We start from the raw sequence: 15654 nt of genomic DNA on the forward strand, positions 1-15654 counted from the left end.
TATTTTTGTTTACACATGCGACGAAGTACCTCAACATTAGTAACTCTTTGTACCCATGGAATTCTCAACATGGATTCATTATATATGTCCAAAATTGATTACGCCTCAATGACGTTTGTCAAACTAACAACAATAGAATTACCAGACATCTTCGTGACGGATATGTCATAATTTTGTCGCTGAGAAATCACGGGCAGGAAGGAGTTTTTCCAGTAGGAAAAGTGGCGTTGCTATGACGTTTTATTAGTTTAAAATAGTCGTGAAATAGTCGATAAAAAAAAAGAATGCATATTTTCTTATAGGTTAAATTTCCCTGAAAATAGTAAAGCTGCATAGAAAAAGAAGTGCATTAATAAGTGAATTATTGAGAACAGCAGAGCGCTATGAAAAGCAATGCCTGGAGTAACCTCCAAATGTTTGCAACTCCAAACTGTAAGTCATAATTTTTTTATGGCACTTTTTAAGGTGCAAAAAATGATATTTTTTTTACTGTTTTTCTTTTTATTGTATCAAATCAATATTTTAGGGTAAAATGAGCACAATATTGAATGAAAGTATATAAAAGAAGCTTTAACTTGAGCTGCGCTATTGAGTCATTTTTAATTTGTGAAATAACTTTTGTAAAAACTCTTTTTTATGCAAAAAGCATTATATTGTAGCTCTTTCAATAACAAAACTAATGACGCTTACTAAGATCCGATAGATCAATTCCTTTTCGAGATACGTTTAATTATTTTTAAAAATTTTTATAAATCTGGCAAAGTGCCAGAACTTTGTTTCTAAAAAGATAGAGGTCTAATTTTAAACGGATTTTCTTGTTGGTAATTATATTTTTATGTAGGAATAAAAATAATTGCTCAAAAAGTTTTTTAACCCCTTAATTATTGCTTTGAAGTAGGGGCGACTTTTTGTTATAAACTAATTAAGCTACAACGTTCCCTATACAGTAAACATATTTTTAACGTATTGTACTTCTTGAAAATTAACTTCATTTAGCACTAACAATATTACAATACTTTAAAATACTGACAACTATAAGACAAACCTCAAAATACAACTGTTCCTCCAATTGTTAACAACATATTATGTTTTATTTATATATAAAAATCTCGTGTTACGGTGTTTGTCCAAGCTAATGTTCAAAAACCACTAAACCGATTCCAATAAAATTTTGTGAAAGTGTATTTGTTGGTCCAACTTAGGAGATAGGATATTTTTTTATCTCAATATGACTGTTATTTTTTTTAACTGTAAATTCAAATTTATCATAAATGTAGTTATAAAATAGCATAAAATGACGTTTACCGAACATAATTTTATGTTTTTATAACTATTTTTTTATAATAAATCGTGAACGACTGAATCGATTTGGCTAATTTTCGTTTTGAAATATTTATTTGAAGTCCCAGGAAGGTCTAATAGGTGAGAGAATAGTAGAAGAAACGGATTTATTCCCCATACAAACAGTTACATTATACTCTTATACAAAATATTTTCTGTAGGTCTGAGAATAGGTTCTTATCTATTTTTCATACCCCTAAGTGGTAAGTGTGGTTCACCGCAAACATTTTTTTTAAATTTTTTTAACCAAATTTCTTATGTTTTGTTTTTATGATATGACATTAAAAAATATATACAGACCTTAATTTATACCCCTCTATTACTGACCCCTTTTTCAATATCCATATTGGTGTCACAGAGTTAGTTGCCATACTTCTTCGAAATGGATTATCCGCTTTTTGTGAAATTTTACATGTGTATTCTGTAGGTCTGAAAATAGTTCGTTATCTATTTTTCATATCCGCAAGGGATAAGAGTGGTTCACCCCAAACATTCTGTTTTATTTTGTTTACAAAAATTTTTATTTTTACTTTTTTATGATGTGGCAATAAATACAACAGCCTTTAATTTTCACTCTTCTGTTACTAACCCCTATTTTTTAATAGCTATATTAGTGTCACATATTTAGTTGCCATACTCCTCCGAAACCGATTCACGGATTTTGATAAAATTTTATATTTCGCTGCTTTAGAACAGAACTAGTCTATGTCCGAAATCACAACTTTTCAGGAGAGCAATTTGAAGTTTTTCAGAAGTTTAGTATTCCATTATTTTGTTTTTCAAAGATTAACGTTTACTTTGTGCATACTTTTCAATTCATTCAGAAACTTTTACATTACTGTAAAACTAATTTTTTATTGTTTCATTGTTTTAATAAAAAATTAGGTGGACATAGACTAGTGCTGCATCAGAATTATTAGTGCAGAAGTAGATTTATCTGGACTTATGCTAGTTCTACACTAACAATATTCTTTATTTTTACAAAAACATGCAGTTGTATTTAAGTAAAGCCAAATGAAGGAATGATTAAATAAATTACTACTGTTCATAAAAATACAAATATTTTATTAATGTCGCTGATTACAAAATAAATTATAAAAACAGTGATTTCTTAAATTAATTTCCATTATGACTTTAAATTCAAATAGAAGTCATGGTACACGGTCGGAAAGACCAATGATTTACATAGATATTCCAAATCTTCTAATTTCTTTGTACTAATAGGTAAACTTTCAGCATTCAACATGCAGGTCATTATGTACTGACAAAGTTTTTCTTCTTGTCCTACGCTCAGTATTAATTCTGATAAATTTCACATTACTCACAAAAACCATTATGACACGTACCTTCTGCCACTTGACCTTTTCTCCATTTTCATTTTTGTCCATTTGGGTATATGTATGTTTTCTGAATTCAACAAAATCGTAAAATTCATTCATTTCGGTAACATTGTATGGAATCTTTCTACATGTTGTTCGTGCAATAAGGTACCACTGACTTGGCACGTATATAGCAACATTTTTTGAAGTCCTCTCATTATTACTATGTATACTATTACCTTCGTTTTGGGTATGTCCTTTTTCCAAGAAAAAGTGAGAAATTTTAATCTTATATTTAGCAGCTAGATCTGTATATACTACGACAATATTTCTGTTGAGATTTTGTCCCCAACAGTTGTCAGGAAAAAAACACATTTCTTGTTTTCCTTTCAGAGCCTTTTCTTCTATTAATGTTTTAATACAGGAAGCTACTTCATTAGATCCTCTCTGTCCTTTTGTCTTATCCCACATGTAGCAATAACCTTTTATTATGAAAATCAACATGAGATAATACATCTGAGATACATCTAAATGTGGTGTTTGAAGAACTTGTTGCATATCAAAAGCTGCTGCAAAATAGGTATAATCATTTTCACCTCTTTCTTTGATTTTTCTTTTGTTTTTCTTGCAAGAATCTTCGTCTTTAAATGGTCTTCAATTAAATCTTTCATTTCGTTTCTCTATTCTTCATTGCTGTTTTTTGCATAGGTCACACAAATCCTTTTTTGGTTAGAAGAATCTAAGGTTAAAATTTGTGTTGAATAAAGATCTATACATTGACAACTTAGCGAATTGTTGAATATTTTTATTTACACAGTCTTCTTTATATAAATCATACATTTTTTTTATATTTAGATTTCAATCTAAATATTGCCTCTATGTATCTTTTCGACAATAATGGTTTTCTACCCTCGGAAACATATTGATATGATCCATCACTGACTGTTTTATTTTATCAGATAATTTTGTAACACATACATTTTTTCCTCTTTGATTTCGCCAACTGTATTCAGTGTTTTATTTCTTTTGGAAAATACCGTTTTTACCATTTAATATGAAGGACACAATGTATTCAGGGAAAACATTTTACAAACTCTTTCCTTCATTTCAGAAGTACAAAGATAATAGAAATAAGACATAGACCTACGTGATTGTTTTCTACTACTACCTGTCGACGTTTCTTTATCATTCTTATCGTCAACATCATTAGTGCAGCCATCAGTTTTATTATTCCTTACTCTCGAGTGCATAATAGGCTTCTGCTCTACATTATTTATAATAAAATCCCTCTCACGGTTAATGTTACCTATGTTCCAGAAAGTACCCAATGTCATAGTACGTTTTTCTTCTGTAAATTTTGAAACACAATTATACCTACAGTTATTGCACGTGGCTTTCTTTGCTCTTGCCTGCACTCTGTTGCCTCTCCAGTTTATATACTCTTTTCCCTATCCCTCTTACTTTTAATCTCATTCCTACGCCATAATTCTTCTGACCTTCTTTTCTTTCTGGACTTTATGTTTTCAGAATTAGATGTAGTTGGCAAGTTATGAACATGTCCATCTACAAATTCAGTTTCAGTCACAGTCTGTGGTCTGGAAATGGTAATTATAGAACCGTTGTTGGCAATATATTTACAAAAACCAGACTAGCGCTGCCACGATCTGGCGAGTTCAGAACTAGCCTTTCTCCAGATAGGCTAGTTCTGCACTCAGTATATTTGATTTAAATCAACTCAGATGAGAAGATAACTAGTAAATGTTGACATATACTACTTCTGCACCAACAAAATTAAGATAATGGACATAGACTACTTCAATATTATTTGAAATGCTTAAATAATTTTAAACCTGGACTTATAATATTTCTGCAGTAAGTACCCACTGTAACAAGGAAAGTTTTGGTCACAAAAAATAGCAAATAGCTAATTTTGGAGATAGACTAGTTCTGTTCTAAGGCAGCGATTTATATTCGGTAGGTATGAGAATCGGTCATGGTCTATTTTTCATACCCTTAAGGGTAAACATTTTTTTTATTTTTTGCACAACATTTTTTATTTTTATTTTTTTATCACGTGGCATTAAACAATACATATAACCCTTAATTTTCACCCTTTTATTACCAACCCCTATTTTTTAATAGCGAAATTATTAGTGTCACAGAGTTAGTTACCACACTCCTTCGAAACGTCTTAACCTATTTTTATGAAATTTTATGTATATTCGATTGAATATATTCGATTAAATATATTCGATTGAATACTACTACTCTAAAGTTTTTTCCCGAAAAGTTATTTTCATTCAAATCACTTGACACAGTTATAAATCAGCAAAACGTAGTCAACTATTCTACAGAGTTTTTAAATTGATTGGAATTGCCTGGACACCCACTTAACATAAAAGTAAGATCAATTGTCATTGTGCTGAGTAACATTAATTAACCTCGACTGTGCAATCAAATGAGGCTGACTATGAAAAATTTCATAAATAATGTCATTGGGACAACGATCAGCAATGAGGGACAATGATTCAGCTAGTATAAATATATTTTCTAATGTTCCAAACGTCACTAGAAATGTCAGGAATTTTCGATGTCATCTTGACTGATCTAGAACTACTTCTTCTTTTTCGTCTAGGAACTTTCTTATATGAAATAATCTCACGGAACTGTTGTAACAGTATTAATTCTTATAGCTGAAATCAAGACAAAGATTTTAAAAGAAGTTTTCTACAATTAATTAAAGTGGAGTTAGCTTAATTTTTTAAAAAAATCTCAGCTACTGTGTTTATAACAACTAATTTTTAAAATTAGAGCCATTAAATCGTTAAAAGTATAATAATAAGAATACAATTTTTATTTTTAAAATACCGCTATTTATAGTCAAAAAACATAAGTAAAGTTGACTGTTTATTCGAGTAGCCGAATGGGCTCGGATCAAATACAAGTTGAATGTACTTTAAAATCTGCGTGCTACAAACAGTGGTTGTTGCAAACTAGGTGTAACATGTACGCGAATATGTGAAAATTGTAACGGAGATAGCTGTGATAATTCTCCCATTATTGACTGTTGCTGACGACATTGATATTTTTTGGATGTAATATTAAACGATGACGACAGTCAAATCATAAATAATATAAATAAAATAAAAACTATATAAATAAAAAACGAAAAATTAATCAATATTATTAATATTTATTATAAATTAATGAATAGTGTTAATATTAATTATAAATTAATGAATAATGATCATATTCATTATAATATTAATAATAATTTAATGAATATACTTTTTTTGAGTGTATTTTACGTTTATTATTTTACACCTTTTAATTGAACATTATATTTTTTAATTTAATGATTTAACATTGCCTGCACTAAATATATGTTACAAAATAAATTTAATAGAAATATTTATTATTTAATATAAAAAAAATATATCATTATGTAAAATAAAGATGATTAAGAGTAATTTAAAAAGAAATGTTAATAGTCACTAAAGTGTAAATAGCAGACAAAAAAAATATCGCCAATATTCAAAAAGTTTTTCGCTACCCCAGATAAAAAAGCGCGAAATTGGTCCATATTTAACGAAAATGTGACACATTGTTCCGAGCGCCGCGGATTTGAAGTGCGCCGGGCCGACAGGAGAACCGGCCAAAACCGAGCCGGTTCGACTACTCGAAAAAACTGTCAACTTTACTCATATTTTTTTAACATAAATAGCGTTTTTTTTTAAAATAAAAATTATATCTTTATAAAATATAGGCCTTTAACTATTGAATGACGCCAATTTAAATTCTTAACTGTTGTGTAAACACAGCAGCTGTGATTTTTCATACAAATTAAGCTAACTTAACTTCTATTGGTGGTAGAAAACTTTTTTTTTAAATATTTGTCTTGGGCTATTCAGCTATAAGAATCCATAAGTTGATATTATGTGTATTACTGTATCACGCTCTATAGTCATACTAACCAGACTCAAGGAGGAATCCGAGGCCATAGGAACTATTCCGGAGGCGCAATTTGGATTTAGAACAAATCACTCACGCGAGCTACAGGTTCTGCGGTTGACCGATATATAACGAAAGGATTCAACAAAAAAATGTGTACAGCACCCACCTTTCTCGATGTCAGTATGGCTAAGTACCCTAAGTAAGGCTTCTAATACAGTTTGGCACGAAGGCCTGCTGTTTAAAATAAATAAATATGGTTATAGTAAAGCGATGACATGTCTTCTTGCATCATACCTAGCCAACAGAAGGTTCAGAGTTCGAATAGGGCCAACCCTGTCCGACATCTGAATCTTGGAAGCAGGAGTGCCGCAGGAAGCGGTACTGTCGCCTTATTTATATACCATATACACAGCGGATTCACCAACTGAACCTAGATCGTTGTTAAGCCTGTCGATGACACTGCCATAGCATCCAACAGCAGAGACCTGGACATAGCGACTAACCACTTACAAGCGGCCCTAAATCGACTCCAAAGATAATAATAAAATGAAAAATTGCATTAAACCCAGAGAAAACACGGGCCGTCATGTACCAACAAAGGAGAGGTAGACCAAAGGGAGAGATATAACGATGACTCGTATAGAATAGACTAGTCAAGCTAAATATTTTAGAGTAACACTCGACAAAAAATTATTGTTCAAAGAGCACGTGAAACAAGTGCTCTACAAAGCCAAAGCATTAAGGAGTCAACTCTCTTCGCTGATAGGCAAAAAAAGTAAACTGAGATTAAAGATCCGAATGGCCAGCAGTATAATTCTGCCAATATTGGACTATGCCGCAGCAGCATGGGGACAGACGGTCATAACCAACAGGAAAAAGATTCAAATAGTACAAAATAATATAAGAGAAGCTCTAAAAATACCCTAAATACGTACCGTTAAGGTACGTATACAGAGACTAAAAACAAAAAAGAATCCATCGTATGATAGATGAAAAGACATATGAGATCTTCAACGGCCTCAGGAATCACCTCAATCGAAAATTGAGTTGACGCACTATGACGAGAATGTAAGGATGTTACACCGACTACCCAAACAGCAAATTGCAGGATATAGGGAGGACTAGGAATAATGAAGACTGAGATAGCCACATTGTAGTCAAAATAACATATAGCCATAACAGAAGGTAAAAACAAACCGAGGATTCTTTATTTACACTTATTTTATCATTTAACCACACAGGTACATACCACTTCATAGCGAAGTGTGACTGTTTTAATCTTCGGACATGTGGGTCCCACTGTACAACGGTACGCTCATGTTCCTTAGGGGAAGGGATGAAAGCACTCGCACGCCCGTATGTGTGTGTGTGTGTGTGTGATAATAGAGATATATCGGGATGATCTTTTTATTAAAATATTGAGAAAATATGAAGCTATCTCGAAGTTTAAGTAGGATGTAGCGTTTGTTTCTAATAAAGTCCAAAAAGTGTTGCAAGATGAAAAAACACAACTTTATTTCTACACTCCGTATATGGGTAAACCGTCTAATTGTTTCTATTAAATTAGTTAAATGGAGTACTAGCATCTCACAGATTTATTAGAACAGTTTTTGTATTTTGGATTACTGTGCGACTTAATTTGAACTTACAGACAATTTACCTTTTGAACTTAGAAAGCGAACGAATATTCAATATCATAAATGTTAAAATAAAAAATCCACGAAAACTTTAACATACCAATTAATTAACTATGAACTAAAAAGCACAACAGAAAATTAGAGAAGACTCTCTTACTCATAAGGTACTTATTAAAATGATCTTATGATTACTTTCAAAACTAGGAATGACTTTGAATATTCTACAATCGGTATGCCCACTTGATATATAGCAAAATTACCGATAATTATTTTAGTATCGTAAAAAACTCGATTTGTTAACTACGTTTAAAAATCACGAAGACTAGTCCCGGCGTCCATCCATCTCTTTTTTCCTAATACTTTCTTCATCTGCTCTCTGTGCCGACAAGCAAAATTTCGAAAGTCATTTCTAGTCTTGACAAGTAATAAGAGTAGAGATGATATACAAACCATGTAGTTAAATTTGTGAAGTGCAAACCGCATAGTGACATTGTAAATATGTAGAAAGTAAATTAAATAATAATCTTTTTACCTTAAAAAAAATTGCAAAATTGGACATAAGAAATAATTGTATCATAAAAACTTATATTAGACCAGTGTGGATCTGTTTTGAGGTGGATGCGAGAGGTGACATTCGGATTTTTGCAGAAATAGTTAAGTGATAACCTCTCAAATAGGTCGGGAACATTAACAAAAAAATTAAAATATTAAATATTAAATAAAATTTAAAAATTACTAAAAACATCGATTTTTTATACTTTTCTTGCTTATAACTTTTAGACTATTCATTTTGGAGCAAAGTCGTTCTAAACTAAAATAGGGACAATTAAATTTTATATTATATACCGCTGGTTAAAAATGTTTTGATTTATTACTCTTAAATTGAATCAATTGAAAAGAAAGAATACTGCACTGCAGCCTTTTTGGATATCTCACAAGCATTTAATATAGTATGGCATGAGGGGCTGCTATCTAAAATAAAAACTCACTTTCCTCATTCTCTGTATGCACTTCTGAGATCCTATCTTACCAATTGATACAATTCTATTAGGAGTACCTCAGGGTAATATATTGGGACCAACTTTATACTTACTCTATGAGGCAGACATTCCCACAGGAGTAAACAGCACAATTGCTACCTATGCAGACGATATTGTGATAATGGCTTCTAGCTCGATTCCTGTTACAGCCTGTCAAAATTTTTTTTAGTTTATTTAGATGGTCCAGAGAAATGACTAAAACTGTGGTGAGTTAAAGTAAATAGCAGCAAATCAGCACATGTAACATTTACTTTGTACCAACAATACCATAATACCCAAAAAAAAGTGATGTTAAATACTTGGGAATACATTGTGACAGCTGACCAAATTAAGGAAAGCACATCTGGAAAAAGCGACTGCAACTAGGATTAATATACAGGAAAATGTATTGGTTCATGAACCAAAAATCCAAATTAAGTCTACAATATAAATTATTACTGTATAAATGTATTCCAAAGCCAGTTTGGACGTACGGTATACATATATGAGGTACAACATCCAATTCTCACTTATTGAGACTTCAGAGTTTCCAATCTAAAGTTTTGAGACATATTACCAATGCACCGTGGTATGTGCCCAATTATGTTATGCATCGAGACCATCAGATCCAAAACAATAAAGATACCGTTGTCTCACTCAGTGGCACTTACAAAAATAGAGTACTGAACCATCCAAATACGCTTGCCCAAGACCTACTTAAGCGACCGAGGAGAAGAAGAGTAAAACGCCGTGATCCCTTAGACCTTTCTATACCTGTAAATACATAAACGTATACTCTATTATTTTATACCTACAACTTATTCTATATATACCTATAACTTATAATTGTGTGTATTTTAACTATTGCTATGTTTTAAATATGTTAGTAAATGTCTTTGTAAAGTGTTATTTATATTTTAAATATTTATATGCATTAGAAATTTATCTTAAAATATCTTTGTCACTGGACGGATCTCCATTGTGTTAATTACATGATAAACTTATGGATTATTGTTTTTTTTATTTGTAGAAACAGATTGCAATAAATAAAGAATGTAACAAAAAAACTCTATTGGCTTATAAACAAATAAAATATCTCGATAAAAATTAGCGTAAATTTAATTCAGCACACGGCGTTGGAAGAGTTTTGACAAGACGTTTCTTATCAACGAAAAAAGCCGAATTACGAGTAGTGGTTCCTAAGATACAACCATTCAAAGTTGACCGGTACAATACGATGATAATCGTTAAAACATCACCTTTTTTTTTCAGAGCTCTTTCTCGATAAAAAGTATAATAATAAAAACCATCGGTAATGCAGGTGAAAAATACCAAAAAAAAAAGATTGAAGAAAATTGAATTTCAAATATCAAAATCGGTATACGTAAAAAAAACTATTTTGTCTCTATTTTAATCCGACGTACGTCAAATAGAGCCATCTAAAAACGCATTAAGAAATTCTAAAGATGCTTTAATTTTGTAACAAATAAAATAATTTACTTATACTCCAGTCGAGACGAAAATGCCACTGAACCTCTAAAAATTATACGAACAAGCTGAATGTTGCAGAAAATATTAATTTTGGGATCTCAAAAAAGGTGCAAAAAAGTTTACTATTTCTAGCCGCTGGCTTCCCCGTAAAACCAACCAACCTCGTAGGAAAAAAAAAACAGAAAAAATCGAACAACCAAGAATCTGTGCGTCGTAGAAAAAAAAAATTCAAATAAAAACAATTTTTAATAAAAATATTAATTAGCACTTCTTGTGTAAAATAAACCGTTCTCCCAAAAATATCGCTCGAAGCGACGCGGCTACGCGCGCGAAATCAATTTTAAATACAATTTGTATTAATTCGAAGGTAAAAATTCGATATCTTTTGATCACAGTGTCCTATCCACATAACTCAAAAAGCATTTTAAAGGAAAAGATTGCAGCTTTCTTATGCAATTTTATATTTTACCGCAATTCAAGTCAGTGTCTATAAAAAGGTTAAGTAAATAAGGTTGCGCGATTTTTGTCAATTTTTACGATTCTCATGAGATCATTAAAATTTATCACTTTTTCATTAACGCGGTCACTACGGAATTTTGATTCTTAAAGGCCAATATTTACAACCTATGGCATGAAATTTCGGTTTTGATTTTGGGCAACAAATGTGAGGCATTTGAAATATGCCTAAAAAATGCCGAATTTAAACTTTCACGTTACAAACGATGGCATGTCACGGAAAATACTTCCACGAAGACGGCATTTGGTGAAGTTTGTAGTTGAAGTAGTGTAGTTTATAAAAACATACTTGTGTAGGTAATTAGAAAAAATCAGTTGTAAATAGTTTAGAGCGTTTATAATGTAAATGTTTAAATTCGGAATTTTTTAGGCAAATTTGTGCTATGTTGCTAAAAATTAAAAGCGATATTTTATGCTATAGGTTTTGTTGACTGAGCTTTAATATGAAGAATTATACAGTGTGTCCGTAAAATATGGAATACATTCGATATTTCCTAAATGAAAAGCCTTTTTAAAAAAATCTAAAACACGTCGATTTTTAAATTTAATGTTCTACATTTTACAATAAAATTTCATTATAAAAGGTGATACACATTACAGTGATGACGTCATCGGCTCTTTTTTTAAATATAACACTCTATATTTTAGGACATTTTTAGATCGATAAAAATGAGCTGATTTCAAAAAAGTATAATACTCTGGCCTAATGGATATAATTTGAAAGATATGCACTTAGAAAATAAATTATTTATTATCAATTGCAAAAAAGTAGCCTACTTCCAGTTTTTGGTAAACTGTAATTATTTTTAGTAACGTTTAATAACAATTAAGTAGTACAATAATTGTATTAATTCGTGAATGTTCTGTATTATTGCTTAGAAATAATTTTAAGTAGAAATGAATTTGATAGTAAAGCAAAAAATTTAAATACTCGTGATGATTGGGTATGGAGACAAATCGCGAACTCATGGAAGTGTGTAATTTATTTAATGATAAATATCCAGAAATACCGATCACGCAGTCAACAGTAAGTAAGATTGAAAAGAAATTTCGAGAAACTGGTAAGGCTGAAAATGCACGCAAATCAGGTCGTCCCTCTGTAAATTATGTTATAACGTTAGATGCTCTACTTGCCTTTGAAGAAGATGCGCAAACTTCTGTTCGTAAGATTAGTAGTGATCTCGATGTTTACAAAACAACGGTACACAAAGTACGTAAAAGTAAGTAAAGTAAGTAAAATTCACAGTTATACAGGAATTAAATGAGGATGATCCAGATAAAAGAATACAATTTTGCGAAATAATGATGGATAACAGCCACCGAAACCCTCTCTTGGTTCAAAATATTATTTTTTCTGATGAGGCTACATTTAAATTAAATGGCGAGGTCAACCGTCAGAATTGTAGATACTGGGCAAACGAAAACTCCAACTGGATGCTGGAACATCATACACAATACCCGCAAAAGGTAAACGTATGGGCTGGCATTGTAAGAAATAAAATCATTGGACCCTTCTATTTCGAAGGTAATTTAAACGGGCCAGCATACCTTCAGTTTTTAAGTGGGTATCTCGTACCTACTTTGGTTAATTTATTTCTAAGTACAATTATTAATCTTGGAGGTTTTGATAAAAGTTTATGGTTTTAACAGGATGGTGCGCCTCCGCATTATGCTTTAGATGTTCGAAGGTACCTAAACGAAATTTTTCCGAACAGGTGAATTGGAAGACGTGGACAAATTGAATGGTCAGCGAGGTCGCCAGACCTCAATCCTTTGGATTATTTTATGTTGAGTCATTTAAAGAATGTTGTTTATAAAAGGAAACCTGCAAATATTGGAGACTTAAAAACAAAAATTCGTAAAGAAATAAACAATATTTCTTAAGAAAGCATAAACAAGGTTCTACGAGAAATTGTAGAATGTTTGGGTTACTGTCAAATACAACAAGGGCTACAATTTGAACATTTAAGATTAAGTCATGTATTAATTACTGGATTACTTTTAAGTTATTTATTATAATTTATTAATATCATAAATCAAAAATTAATTTTCTAAACGCATATCTTTCAAATTATATCCGTTAGACTCCCAGTATTATACTTTATTGGAATCAGGAATTAACAGGTAAATTTTTATTGTATACCGGTTGTACGAATTAAACTGTGTTTTATTTTTAAAGTTTGCATCACCCTGTGGAATATTCTAGCATTTATAAAATATTGAAATTAAAATCTAACTATAGCCTCATGTTTTCTCAACATTTTGTTTTTGATTCATTGACTTATGTTGGATAATACAAAAGTTAGGTAGTTTAACAACTAGCCATGTTTTCATCAATTACAGACGATTTAACTCACCAGCAAAATGAACCCCACCACCTTTATTATTGTTTTGTTTACATTACCTGTGACAGTTTGTTTTCTAAATTTGTGTCATCGAATGATTTTTGTTTTGATGCAAATCTGTTTCCGTGTTAATAACAATTCTTGAACAATTTGTAATTAAAATTAACAATTAAAATTGTAATTTTATATCATTGTAAGCATATATTGTTTAAGTTAAAATTTTAGTGCTTTTTTTATTGTTTGTGATTTTAAAAATGCCACTCGTTCCAACTGATGCTGCTATGGCAGTGGCTTTAGTTGATGCTGGTTACAGTCAACGTCATATCGCTGGTATACTCGATGTACCCAGAACTACGGTACAAGATGTTATCAGACGATTTCGGGAGACAGGATCGTACAACCGCAGGCCAGGTTAAGGCCGAAAACGATGCACTTCAATTCGAGATGACCGCTTCATTGTCACTAAAGTATTGAGAAATCGCTTTTGCACCGCTCCTGAAGCTCGTAGGTCTCTTCTTGAGGTGAGAAACGTTAGTGTGAGTAGACAAACGATTGGAAGAAGACTGTCAAAAATAAACTTGAGGGCTTTTCGTCCAGCTCGCGCATCACAACTGCTCCCACTACACCGTAGGTCTGACTTCATTTTGCGCGAGAATATGCTAACTGGACTATGGCGGAATGGAAGAATATACTGTTCTCAGATGAGAGCAGAATAGCCCTAAAAGGTCCAGATGGACGCCAACGTGTCTATAGGCGTCAAAATGAAAGGTTTGCTGCATGCGCTATAACCGAAACAGTGGCTTACCGAGTACGGTCAATAATGATTTGGGGAAGTATTTCTTACGATGAACGTTGCCATAGTGCAAGATCTACCCGTGAGTACCTTAATGAGGTCGGGATTCAAGTTCTACCATGGCCAGCACACATCTTAACCCAATTGAGCATATCTGGGACAACCTCAAAAGAGGGATAATAGCAAGAGTACCAGCCCCTGCATCCTTTGAAGAGCTGAAGACAGCTGCGGTAGAGGAATGGCACAATATCCCCAATCTGATATCCAGGATATCATGAATGGATTGCCAAACCGGCTCCAAGAAGTCCTAAGGATTAGAGCCGGCAACACCCATTATTGATACCCAATTTTTTTTCAATTAAACTTTGATTTCCAAAATATTGTTAATTTGAATTTTCTTCGAAGATTTTATTCATTGGATTTTTACTGTAACAAATGACTTTTTTCAAAAAGATTATTTTTCTCTTCCGCGGAGATAAAAATTGATAAAAAACATGTCTAGTTGTTAAATCATCTAACTTTTGTATTATCCAACATAAGCGAATTAGTTAAAAACAAAATGTTGAGAAAGCATGAGGCTATAGTTACGATTAAATTTCAGTATTCTACAAATGCTAGAATATTCCACAGGATGATGCAAACTTTAAGAAAAAAACACAGTTTGATTCGTACACGCGGTATACTAAGGCGTACACGCGGTATAAGGCTATAACATATTAAAAAAATCACTTAAATCGGACAACAGGTTTAGGAGATATAAGAAATCAAAAATTACCCATTTTTAAGGTGGCCGGTTAATTTTGGCCCAGAGTGTAATATATGTTATAAATATCTTAAAGATATGAAAATTTTTATCGAGAGCTTTGAAAGAAAAAGGTAATGGTTTAAACATTATCATCCTATTGTTTATAACTTCATCGCAAATTCCTCTCAACTTTGACCGTTTGTTTCCTAAAAACCACTACCTACTCATAATTTGACTTGTTTTCTTTTATAAGCCAAAAAATTGTTTATAATTTTAAAACATTCCTGAGGCTGTCCAAATAATTCGATTTTAATTCCATAAAGTATGTTAGATAGGCTAAGCGTGTTTTTATGAATAAACAAATTTGCAAACTTCTATATAGTCTAGTTTTTTGTGCAAGATTTAGATTGCAAAAATTCTTACGCAAAATTTATTAAATTGATTTAAATAAAATTTGGTGTGCTTTTTTATTATGTTATAAAGATTTTCCAAAC

The 15654-nt window shown here is 31.7% G+C and overlaps 1 protein-coding gene across 1 annotated transcript in view; it reads right to left on the reverse strand.

Moving 5' to 3' along the window:
- Positions 1 to 15654, reverse strand: part of LOC140445423 (excitatory amino acid transporter 3-like) — a 251423-nt gene that overhangs the window by 135463 nt on the left and 100306 nt on the right. The window lies entirely within an intron of this gene.

This window comes from Diabrotica undecimpunctata, chromosome 7 (genome assembly GCF_040954645.1).
Source record: "Diabrotica undecimpunctata isolate CICGRU chromosome 7, icDiaUnde3, whole genome shotgun sequence".
In the NCBI taxonomy this organism is placed as follows: domain Eukaryota; kingdom Metazoa; phylum Arthropoda; class Insecta; order Coleoptera; family Chrysomelidae; genus Diabrotica; species Diabrotica undecimpunctata.